Consider the following 12,651-nt stretch of genomic DNA (forward strand, 5'->3'; position numbering starts at 1 on the left):
GACTTGCCAGGTGCCTTTCTCTGAAACGATTGCTCGAAACGGAATGTCGTTCTTATGTGTCTCGGCTGAAAAAAACAATTCTAAAGTAAGTGATTTAGCCTTCTTGACATTACAAGCTATTCTCTCAAGGTTATGTCTTAACAAAAGGTTGACAGCTCGTTGCCTAACAACTGATGGTTCAAGTTTTACCGTGCTAAAATTCTTTGTTATGCGTGTTAACGCTTTTTCCGAGAACCAACTGTCCGGCATAATTACAAAATACCCTTCCTTATCTGAAATTATTGCCCTGGGTTTCTTCTCGACACAGTAAATAACCAAAGGCCTGATAGGATCAGGACACTTGAGATGCATATTGGATCCTTTGATACTAGCAACGCAGTCTGAAATGCAGTGGGAGCGCTCTTCTTCAGGAACGAGCCTAGTGATTGTACGCGGGAAGCGTTTCTTCCTATCGCTTTCCGATAGCAAGAAACGTGTCGTAGGTATACCGTACATTCATTGCGTATCTCACAGGCTACAGAAAGTAGGAAGTAGATACTAGTCGTCGCAGTCCACGAGGCAAGGACTGCGACGCTATCGAACTGCGAAAGCTCTCAGCGAAGCCCATCGAACGTGAGACGTGTTTTTGGACGGTGTTCGCGCATCTGTCCTTGTCGACACTGGAGCCGCTGTATTCCTTATGGACGAAACATTGAGCCGATTACTACGAAAAGCGACGATGCCACTTTCTGCTACGTCCCTCCGTACAGCCAGCTCCCAGACTATTCATCCTACCGCAGTATGCACAGCTCGCGTCTTCATTCAGGACGCTCTGTACGACGTCGAATTCATCATAATATCTGCATGCTCTCACAACGTCATCTTGGGATGGGATTTTCCCTCCCGCCACGACGCCATAATTTACTGCGCACAAGCCGAATCGGACTCCCCCCTCCTCAGATTTGACGATGGCAGACAGTTCATCGGTATCGAGCAAGATCCTCGTCAAAGACGATACGAAAGTGCCTCCAAGCTCGTCGACAGTGCCGGTCTCTCCGACATGTTGACACTAGGAAAGGCTTGCTGGTACCTTTCGCTACCGTGCAGGCTACTCAGGGCAGCACCGCTATTTTTGTTACCAACCCATCTCTGTACATTGTTACGTTGGTGCGAGGGTAACGTCTCGGCAAAGTGGAACCCCTCGAATTCGCACAAGTTACGGACGCACCCGATGACACGCACTGTCCCAGTTCCAGTACACTCAGTGCTGTCTCCACGTCCGATTCGTCACCTGCTGATGTGTTTGGTTCCTCCCTTGCTGACAACCTCACATCGGTCCAGCGTTACCAGCTTCTGTGTTTGTTGGAAGAATTTCGTTCTTCTTTCGATGTCGTGCAAACTTCTCTCGGTCGCACTTCCACTGTTACGCATCGCATCGACAGTGGCGCCCAACCACCACTGTTGCAACGTCCATATCGCGTGCTCCCACAGAAAGTCGGGTAATTAATGAGCAAGTCGACGATATGCTTCGAAGCGATGGTATTCGACCCTCGGAAAGCCCATGGGTGTCTCCTGTTGTTTTGTTGCGAAGAAGGACGGTTCTGTGCGGTTCTGTGTTCACTACCGACGGCTCAACAAGATCACTAACAAGGATGTCTATCCGCTGCCGCGAATCTACGACGCGATTAACAGCCTGCGAGGAGCAGAATTCTTTTCATCTCCTGATTTGCGCTCGGGGTACTGGCAAGTACCCATAGTTGATGACGCTCGACCGAAGACAGCCTTTGTCACGCCCGGCGGCTTGTACGAGTTCAACGTCATATCGTTTGGTCTGTGTAATGCTCCCGCGACCTTCGAGTGCATGATGGACACCGTTCTGCGCAACCTGAAATGGCACACGTGCTTGTGTTACCTCGACGACGTCGTCCTTTTTGCTCCGGACTTCTTTACGCACCACCAACGTATGGGCCATGTTTTGACCCGTTTGAGCAACGCTGGCCTCCACCTGAATCTGAAGCAGTGCCGATTTGCAGAACGGCAGCTGACAATCCTTGGCTACGTCGTGTCCAAGGACGGAATCCTTCCCGATGCAGCCAAGCTTCGGGCCGTGGCCGAATTTCTCAAACTCACGTCCGTGAAAGAACTGCGCAGTTTCGTAGGACCGTGTTCATACTTTCGACACTTCACACGAAATTTTGCCACCATAATTTTGCCGCCATCATATCGCCGCTAACGAAGCTGCTTGGCAATAACGGGCCCCTAAATGCATGGTCGTCCGAGTGCGACGACGCGTTCGCAAAGCTCCGTCGTTCATTGACGTCTCCTCCAATGCTACGCCACTACAACCCTACGGCCCCAACGGAGGTACACACGGATGCCAGCGGTGTAGGCCTCGGCGCTGTCTTTGCGCAACGCAAATCAGGTGTGGAAAGAGACCCACAGCCGAAGGATAAAATGAAACTGAAGAAGAAGGAGTGCGCGAGAGAGGGAGGCGAACGTGAAGCGCGAGAGCTTCGGAACGTTGACGGGCTGAGCAAGAACGCGGCCAGCTTGCAGGAGAGCAGTGCGTTCGGCCTGTGGGACCAAACGGACCGAGCTGGTGCCACCATACCAGCCGGCACAAGCTTGGCGTGTCCATCGAACGAGTGGGTGCTCCGGAACGGGCCTGTGGTGCTGTTCCGTGTTGGGTGAGCGTGCGGGCCAAGGCGAGCAGCTGAGCCTGTTCCAGATTCGGGTCCAGCACAACGAGTGGCTGAGATCGTGGTCATGGTGCCACGTCAGAGCGGGTGCGGCACAAGCAGTCGCTGAAGGCGTGACCTGGGTACGACGTCGGGCGGAGCGTGGGCCTTCGCATTCCTGAGCGAGCAGTGCCTGGTATGCTCGTGCGGCCTCGTACAACGTGCTTGTGCACCTTGCCCGACTGCGTCGCTGCCCTTCGACGGTACCGTGAGTGACGTCCGACTGTGAGGACGCGCCCAGAGCTCGCGTGTGCATGGTTAAGACAGTAACGTTTTGGACTTTAGGAAAAACTATTGTATTGTTGGCCACGAAAATGTGTCTAATTGCTATTTTGTGACTTGCATAAATGTTTTTCTTGTCCTTGAATTCGCTGTTCGTATCTGAAGGCCCAACAACCACCACACCAGAGTTCCCCGAATATGTCGTGGTATATGCAAGTAGTACACTTAGTAGAGCGGAGAACAATTATACCGCCACGGAAAAAGAGTGCCTGGTGATCATCTGGGCCCTTACAAATTTCCAACCTTATTTCTATGGTCGCCCATTTGATGTCGTCACCGACCATCATGCATATGCTGGTTGTCGTCATTGAAAGATCCCTCAGGCGTCTCGCCCACTGGGCACTTCGCCTCCAAGACTACGACATCAGCGTGCCGTACCGTAACGAACGCCAGCATGCTGACGCCGACACCCTCTAGCGCTCCCGCTTGGCTGACGACAATGCTCTCTGCTCAGTATCTTGCATTGCCGTTTCTTCCATCGACGTTCACACCTTCGCTAACGAACAGCGCAAGGATAAATGGACCACCTTACTGACAGACTTGCTCACTGATCCGTCGGAAACACCACGCACTTGTGCGTTGCGTCGTCAAGCCCACCATTTCGCCATTCGTGACAACCTACTGCGCCGACGCAATTACAACGCTGACTGCCGCCAGTGGCTACTAGTGATACCCCGCAGTCTGCGTTCTGAAATATGCGAGCCCTTCCACTCTGATACGCAATGCACGCACTTTGGGGTATCCAAAGCTTATCCCCACATTCCACAACGATACTTCTGGCGAGGGATGTAGCGCTAAGTGCAGAAGTTAATTAGCTCGTGCCTCAATGTCGAACGCCGAAACCTACAACGCACGTGTCTCCCACAGGTCTACAACCATTATCTTGCCCTAACTGTCCGTTCGGGCGCGTGCGCATGGATTTGTATGGGACACTTCCTCTGACGCCGGCTGGTAAGCGCTGGGCCATCGTCGCTGTTGACCATCTCACGCAATACGCCGGAACCGCCGCCCTCCCAGCGGCTACAGCGCGCGATATTGCCTCCTTCCTGCTACACCGATTCATGCTGCGTCACAGTCCACCCCAAAAGCTTCTCAGCGATCGAGGCCGTATCTGCTTGTCCAAGTCATAGAAGCCATTCTCAGAAAATGCCATGCTGTTCACCGTAAAACTACTGCTTACCACCCGCAGACGAATGGCCTAGCCGAACGTTTTAACCGCACGCTCGGTGACATGCTCTGAATGTACGTCGCCGCCGATCACACAAATTGGGATGCCATTCTTTCCTTCGTCACCTACGCCTACAACACCGCCCCTCAGAGCACCACTGGTTTTTCACCATTCTTATTGCACGGAAGGCATCCGTCTCACACCATCGACACGATACTTTCATACAGCCGGATCCATCTGAGTGCGCGCCTATTTCTGACACAGCCAGACATGCTGAAGAGTGCCCTGAGCTTGCCAAGACCATTACAACGCATGAACAAGAGCGACAGAAGAGCAATCGCGGTGACACCACCACTTCTGAGCAGACGTTCCTCCCTGGAGCGCTCTTATAGCTCTCGGTCCCTACCCCAGCAACTGGCCTCTTTACAAAACTACTGCCGAAATACGAAGGTCCCTACCTCGTCGTCCAACGCAAATCCTCGGTCAACTACCTGATCGAAACCATTGAGCCATCTTCGGAGATCCGCCGTCGAGGCCTCGACATTGTCAACGTGGAGCGCCTCAAGGCCTACTATGACCCGCTCACAGTGACGAACTGTTAGGTCACCGGGCGGCTTCCTTTTCGTACCCGGGGTAATTGTGGTGAAGCCGCGGTACTGTGTAATGGATTGCGATCTGGAGCGGCTTCTAGTGGACCGTCCTCTTCGCCTCGTTCCTGAAAGAACGCCGCTCGCGCTCAGAGTCCGTGCTTTTGGCTTGACTGTCGCCACTGCGTATTGCCGCTGAGTGCCGTCAAATAAACACCTCAACAAGACCAAAATACTTCTTCAGCAATATTTCAAAAAGTCTCCGTCGGCGGATAGGTCTCCAAACCTACATATTCTCGCCTGGTTGATAGGTGACGTATCGGTGTCGCAGATTAATCTTTGTGTGTCGTAGTTTTGCTGCCGGGCGATTCAGACACGCGCAAGCGGCCTCGCCCATACAGCTCGTTGAGTAATCATTCAGCCCCTTGTCTATATCATTGCAGTTATGCAAGAAGCATCGTCGTCAGTTCGTGGCCATGAAGAAGACTAAATGGCGTCCTTCGCGTAGTTTCCGGCTGCGTTGTGTTATAGGCAAACGTGACGTACGCTAGAAAGTCGTCCTAATTTGTATGATCCACGTCTATGTATATACATATTTTAGCATGTCGGCTATAGTCTTGTTCAGGCGTTCTGTTAAACCGTTGTTTTTCGACGAGCAGTTCCGCTAGGCTCAAGCACTGTCTTGAGCAGTGTGGCCTGGAAGTCCGTACCTCTGTTCTATATTATGACTGTCGGAGCACCATGCCTTAGAACTATATTTTCAAAGGATAATCGCACAGTATCTACTGCGGTGTCGCTTTGTAAGGCCGCTGTTTCCGAATAGTGCGTCGGATAGTCTCTAGCGACTATTAGTCACTTGTTTCCAGTGATACCAGAAACAGCCCGAAACACAGGACAGTGAATGAGACGGACCAAGCGCTGACTAGCTGCGCACAGCTCCGCATTCGGCTGTCATGTTATGTTTGATCAATGTAAGATACATCGGCGATACAGTGATCAACGAGCACGTGAGATTTATCAGGCGTTTTGTATTGACAAAAAATGTGATATGCGCGTGAGTGTGCCTTCGTTAGCGCTCTTCACGAGGGAAATTGCGTATCTGTGAAGTGGATGATGGTTTTTCACATTTTTTCAGAAGCTTACATAGAATTCGCCAACAAAGTTCCACGCCATTGTTCTCCTCTCCTTCCTTTCGTGTTGCGTGTGCCATATACCCCCATGTACGGAATAAAAAACCTTGGTTGTAAGTCAGCGCTTGGCCCGTCTCATTCACTGTCCCGTGTTTCGCGGTTTCTCGTATCGTGGAAAGTGTACGAACCGGTCCAAATAAGCACTGTAGTGTTGTTTCCAGTATTTTAAGTCGAAAATGGTCCATTCCGATTTCGGCAAAAGGCACCGGGGGCACTTGAACCGGTTCCAACAATCCAGCTGTTGTAAAGGTGGCGATTTTCACTCAATGCGATGGGTACACGTGCGCACGTAACGTTTCACAATGACTGAAAGGCTTGGCCAGTAATATTTCTGTTGGACTCTGACCAATGTGCGTTTGTAGCCGACGTGAGCGGATGTCAGCTCATCGTGACAAGCTCTTAACGTTTCCCCACGAATAGATATCGGAACATGTAGATGGGGGGGGCTCCCTCTGGGGGAGTAGTTCTAATAAAAAGCACCACTGCTCAAGGAGAATGACGGCAGGCTTCTGCAAATATCCAAGGAACGCTTGTAGTCCGGCCATTGCAAAAATAATTAAAAGGAAGCAACTCGCTGTCTTCCCTCCGCTTACACGAAATCGTGGCCGTGTCGACTACTTGTACAAAAGCTACGTCATCATCTTCTGTGGCATCGTCTTGCTTTATCCGTGACCTTGATAGGCAATCGGCGTCCGAGTGCTGTCGTCCCGAAGTTTTTGATATGCGCTGTTTTAAACAGTAACAACGAAGACGCAGAGGTGCACAAAGGTTAACGGGACAAAGTCCGTATCAGCGTTTTCTTCGCTGTGATTGTTTAAAACAGGGCATACCACTAAACTTCTACGTGAACCAACTAACTAGCCCCAGTCATCGCCTTACGGTCGTGCCGACTTTTACACGCCCGTTATGTGCAATTCTTGAAGGCGGAAGCTCCACCGTGCTAGCCGAACCGATGGCTCCTTCACGTTGGTCAGCCAACAAAGAGGGTGAAGGTAGCTGACTGCATGGGAAGAATGGCCGTGTAGGTATAAACGAAACTTCATAACTGCACATACGACAGCGAGGCATTCCTTTTCCGTTGCAGTGTAAATGTGCTCGGCACGGGAAAGCGTCCTTCTTGCGTATGCGACCACTCGCTCGGCTGAGCCGTGCCACTCGATGAGTACTGCGCCTAAACGTAGTACATTGTTGGCATCTGTGTGGATCATGGCAGGAGCGTCCTCGTAAAACTGAGCAAGCAGAGGTGGTGTCGGCAGGCGCTGTCGGAGGTCTTCAAATCCTGCTTGCTCTTCGTCAACCCATACCAGGCGAACTTCTTTGTTACGTCTTTGTTTTTAACACGCCTGTTAGACGTGTTAACGGCGAGCCTATGTGGGAGAAATTGGCAATAATGTTTTCTGTAGTAGGCGCAGAGGCCGAAAAGATGCCTCACCGCCTTCTTATTCGTTGGCGCTAGAAATTTCTGACGGTCGCCATCTTGTCGCCGCCAGGACAAACACCTTCATGGCTCCCAACATGGCCTAGGAACTGTTCCTTGAAACAATGACATTTCTCAAGTTTGAGTGTTAGGCCGGTGGGCCGTATGCTCGAAATAGCGATAGCAGCCTTCTTACGTGCTCGTCAAATACGTGAGAAAACAACGACGTCGTCGATATACTGCCACGAGCGCTTCTTTTGCTATTTTTATGTAACCGGTCCATTACACGTATAGTCCATGTCCTGCGCAAACCACGCCCGAATGTATGGAAACCTTCCAGATTAGTTCAGAATCTTCCGATAGGCTTGAGCGCGAGAACACGAACAGTTGTGTTTGTTCTGGAACCAGCGCAGCCACCAGCGATAACACTGGAATGTTCGATGCAAAATCTATAAATGCCGGTCCGCCTATCCGCAGATCAGATTACTCGACAATCGACGCTGTGCTCGCCGCTATCAGTGTACATCATTAAATTGCTTGTACTTTGTCCCTTTGATTCTCCGGGCAGAGTTTCGCCCAAATAAAGAGTTTTCGTCTTGAATAAGCCGAATGCTGCCTTCGTCAACGTCACGACCACATGACATCTGATGGAGGTTCTGCTTCCTTCATGATCCGGACGCCTTCCGCGAAGCGCTGACCCAAGCCCAAGCCACAAAGAAGCCGTCGCCAAAGACAACCGGGATCGTCGAACAAGCCGCAGGCAGAAGGGATTATAGCCGAGTACGGGCTGCTTCCCGAAACCACCAGGCAGCCCAGGACCGTGACATCGACCTCAACACGCACGATGAAGGCCGCAGCGTCCCCTGCAGCCTGCGCGAGTCACCCACCCAGGCAGCCGCCGACCTTCCGTGGATCACCATGAGAAGGCCCTGAAACCTGACTCGAGACGCTCGAAAGGGTCTCAACATTTAACAACTGGAACTCTGAGGACAAGCTGCACCACGTGCACTTTACCTGGCAGATGTAGCAAGGACGTGGTTCCAGAATCGGGAATTCACGCTTCGAACCTGGGACATCTTCGCACAGCTTTCTTGGAGACGTTCGGGAGCGTCGTCCGAAAAGAAAGGGTCGCGGCCTTCCTGGAGACGCACGTGCAACTCCCCAACCAAAGCGAAACCATTTTCGAGGAGGAAGTGACCCGACTCTTCTGCCACGCGGATCCTGCCAAACCCTAGGAGCAGAAAGTCTGTTTCTTCATGCGAGGAGTAACCAAAAGATCTTCGCTGGGCTGATGCGCCCCCCCTCACCTCAACACAGTTCAAGAATGTGTCTAAGAAGCAACGAAGATTGAGACGACGCTGGAAATGCGCATCCGCCAGTACAATCGCCGATCGATTCAAGACCGCCCAGCTGCTCACGCCCGCGGCTCCGACGATCGACCTGCGCGAAACGATCCGAGCGATCGTGCGTGAGGAATTGTTTAAGTTGTTACCTTCCCCTCCCTCACTTACCCTCACTTTAAGTTGTTATCTTCACTTCAGTCCAGTTGAGGAAAGCCACAAGTGGACCCGATCACAGACATTGCTACAGAAAGAAATGCAGCAGTCACTCGGCACCCTTGAACCGCCACAGCTTCATCCGCAAGCCACGTGCTACGCTGCTGTAGCCCGGCGCGACGCTGTTCCTCTACACCCACGTCAATATACCACACAGCCGCACTACCGTTGCCAGACGCCACCGCCATACCGCCACGAGCGGGCATGGAATGCATCATGGCAGACGCATCTCGGTATGTTCCTGTCAACCAAAAATTACACCATCTGCCGCTAAAGGGGACCATGAGGCGATGCGAAGCCGCAGCACTTGCACGGTCGCGTTCCGTTGGCGTTCGTTGGGCATGCTACCGCCCTCGCGTCGTGGAACGCGAAGAGGAACGCTACGAGCGTCGTGTCTTCCATCTAGCCTAGCCGTTAACTCTCACAGGGTGAGCAGGCAACGCGGTTGACCGGCGGGCGAGAGGGGGGCAGCGTAGGAGAGGAGAGAGAGGCGGAGGGGATGCGCTAGCGCTCATCGCGGCGTTGCGCAGGAGAGAATTTCGGCATGTCGAGCCCGCGTTTCAGAGGAGTGGAGAGGGGGAGAGGAGAGGGTGAGTGGAGAGGGGGAAGGGGAGGGGAATTGGAGAGGGGGGAGACGGGAGAGAAATTGGAGAGGGGAGTGGAGAGGGGGAGGTGAAGTAGAGAGGAGGTGTGTGGAGAGGGCTTGCGCATGCGCAGTAAGGGTGGTCACGCCGCACACCACCACCACCACCGGTTTGAGCTCCGCATAAGATGCTTCCCATCTAAAAAATTCTACCTGGCATCGGAGCTCTTCGGGGCGCACGTCTCCGTATTTTCCAGGTAGGTGCTAATGCACCTGTTTCATGTGGTAGAGTGCGCCCCGCATTCCGACGTGGTTGGGTTTCAAGGAATCTGGCGGGGGTGCCGCGAACAGCCCTTTCATGCGCGGTGCTAGCGGCCTGGGACAGAGCCACTGGACATCTTCCCATGCAGACAGGGTATGTCTCCACACTTGGATTGAGCCATTAGCGGTTGCAGGTGTTGCTGACAGCAGCAGTCACCTCTCCGAGGTCATTGACCTTTCACCAGTCCGGCTCGCCTTTGGACTCTTCCTCGACTCGCTGAATTCCCGTACTCTAATTGTCGGGGCGTGGTGCGTGAACATCTTCATTGTCTGGTCCACTGGTGTTCCCAATTGGACCTATTGTCCTTGCCCCTCATTAACGATGGTGTTGCTTGGCCCATTACCTCTTTTCTGGCGGCAGGGCGGGGCAGGACCCAGCAGTTTCGGGTGCATCAGAGTTGGCAAACTCAGGGCTTTATAAGCCAAAGATTAGTTTGTACAGATTGGCCCTACAAAGCTCTCTTACTATCTCTTCATGCAACTATGTAAATAAACATCTGATTTCTCTCGTACGCGCCCTCCTCTCTGCAAGAGATGGGCTAAGGGGACAGGCGGCGGGGCCAGCTACCGTTGACGAGACCCGCCGGACCCGAGCCGCAACAGCGCCAAGGAAAACCGACGTTTGGCGTGCCCCTGACAACCTCCCGCTCTGTTACCACTGCGGGGAAGCCGGCCACGCCTAACGCCGCTGCCAGTGCCACTAGATGGGCCTACGCGGCTTCGCCGCCAGCGCACCGCGTCCACAGAGTGGTAAGCGGCCACGCGACATCGCTGACTACTTGGCCACCACTGAATGAACACGTCGACGCCTGGACGCTGCCAGTCCCCTCAGCGACAACCGCTGTACAGCGGCCCTAAACGGGGTCGTTCATCGAGCCCACATATGGCAAACTAAGGGCATCAACCGATGGAGGTACGGTTATTGTACGGCTAACAATCGAAGATCATCCGCCGCCGACGACGACGCCGCGACGAAACCTGAAGAACACGCCGCAAACCATGCGGAACCCTGACGACGAAACCTCGCGGCCTGAAGGAGACCTGACAATGCGACGTAGAAGCAGCGGGACAAGCCTACCTAGCCGTGATCCGACGCCCCGAAATCTGGACCGCTGGAGGCCATCTAATAACGCCGGCTGGAGTCTGGACAGCAAAAGTCACCATCAGTAACCGGACTTATCCTGCCACCTTTGTGATCCTACAACATTGCTCCAGGCATGTGACACTTGCGAGGGACTTCCTAAGTCACAACGGTTACGTCACCGACCTGTGATCTAAGTCGATAACACTACCCTCGGAAGAAGCGCTGCCGCTCCACATGACGCCAGGGAACCATGCCTTGAATGTGCTTGACGACCAGGTTACCATTTCCCTTTGCTCCAGCGTCGTCATTTCCGTGGGCGCTCAAAAATCAGGAGGCCTGGAAGGCGTGGTTCAATGTGAGTAGCACGTATCGATCAACCGTTAGATTTGCGTCGCAAGATGAATAGCCTAGCTGCGTGGAGGGAAAGCAACAGTGATGCTCATGGATTTCAGCAACGAGTAGAAGCATGTGGACAAAAGCACGACGGTCGCCTACATCGATGAAATTGTGGAAGCAACCAATGATCACCCCCCCCCCTGCCATGCTAGTGGACCTATTCCGACAAACCAAGCTCCACAACCAGCTTTCGACGTCAATTCGAGACTCCTGAAGCATAAGCAAGAACAGGTCACAACACTGCTCCTGCAGTACAAGGAGTACTTTTCGTCATCGTCAAGAATTCGGCAGACCCCAGTAGCGAAACATCGCATCATAACAGAGGAAAGTGACAGACCACACAGTTGGAGCTTGTACAGAGTTTCGATGCGAGAACGCGATGCCATAAAGAAACAAGTCGATGGCAACATCCGAAGACATCCGCGACGACATCATCCAGCCTTCCAAGGGTCTATGGGCGTCACCCATGCTGTTTGTGAAGAAGGACGGAACTCAACGCTTCTGCGTCGCTTATCGCTGCCTGAACCAAATCACGAAGAAGGACCAGTACCCCCTCCCATGGATAGACGACACCCTGGATCGACTCTATAACGAGAGGTACTTTTTCTCGATGGGCCTCAAGACCGGCTATTGGAAAATCGAAGTCGACGAGAGAGACCGAGAGAAGACTGCCTGTATATGAAGTCGAGAGTTTGGCAGAAACCCGCCTGGCCGGGAAAGACATGGACGAAGGAAACACAGCGCCGACCAAAAGTAAAAATATATTCCAACTGAGTGGTCTGTCACTTTCCTCTGTTATGATGCGATGTTTCGCTACTTGGGTCTGCCGAATTCTTGACGACGACGAATATATTTTTGCTTAGAAGAAAAAGGAATATATTTTTACTCTTGGTCGGCGCTGTGTTTCCTTCGTCCACTGCCTGTATAATACCAGACGGCTTCTCCGAGTTCAAGGTCATGCCCTTCGGCCTTTGTTCGGCATCTGCGACTTTCCAACGCGTTATAGATAAAGTACTGGCAGGCTCCAAGTGGCAGACGTGCCTCGTTTACTTGGACGACGTCATTGTGTGTCCCTCAAACGTCGACGAACACCTCCGGTGCCTTGACGCTGTACTTCAAGCAATCGAGACCTCCGGCCTCACCTTGAAGCCTGAAAAGTGCCGCTTCGCGTCAAAGGAGCTCCAGTTTCTGGGAACTGTTGTACACGTTTCACTAAAACAGGAACGAAAGCTCGTTCCTCGTCTGTTGCCATTCTAGGAACGAGTTCCCGTTAAAAGTTCCCTTAATGCGAATGGAACTCGTTACAGTTACATTTCCAAAATTGGGATGTGTCTTTACATTAACATTACA

This window comes from Rhipicephalus sanguineus, chromosome 7 (genome assembly GCF_013339695.2).
Source record: "Rhipicephalus sanguineus isolate Rsan-2018 chromosome 7, BIME_Rsan_1.4, whole genome shotgun sequence".
In the NCBI taxonomy this organism is placed as follows: domain Eukaryota; kingdom Metazoa; phylum Arthropoda; class Arachnida; order Ixodida; family Ixodidae; genus Rhipicephalus; species Rhipicephalus sanguineus.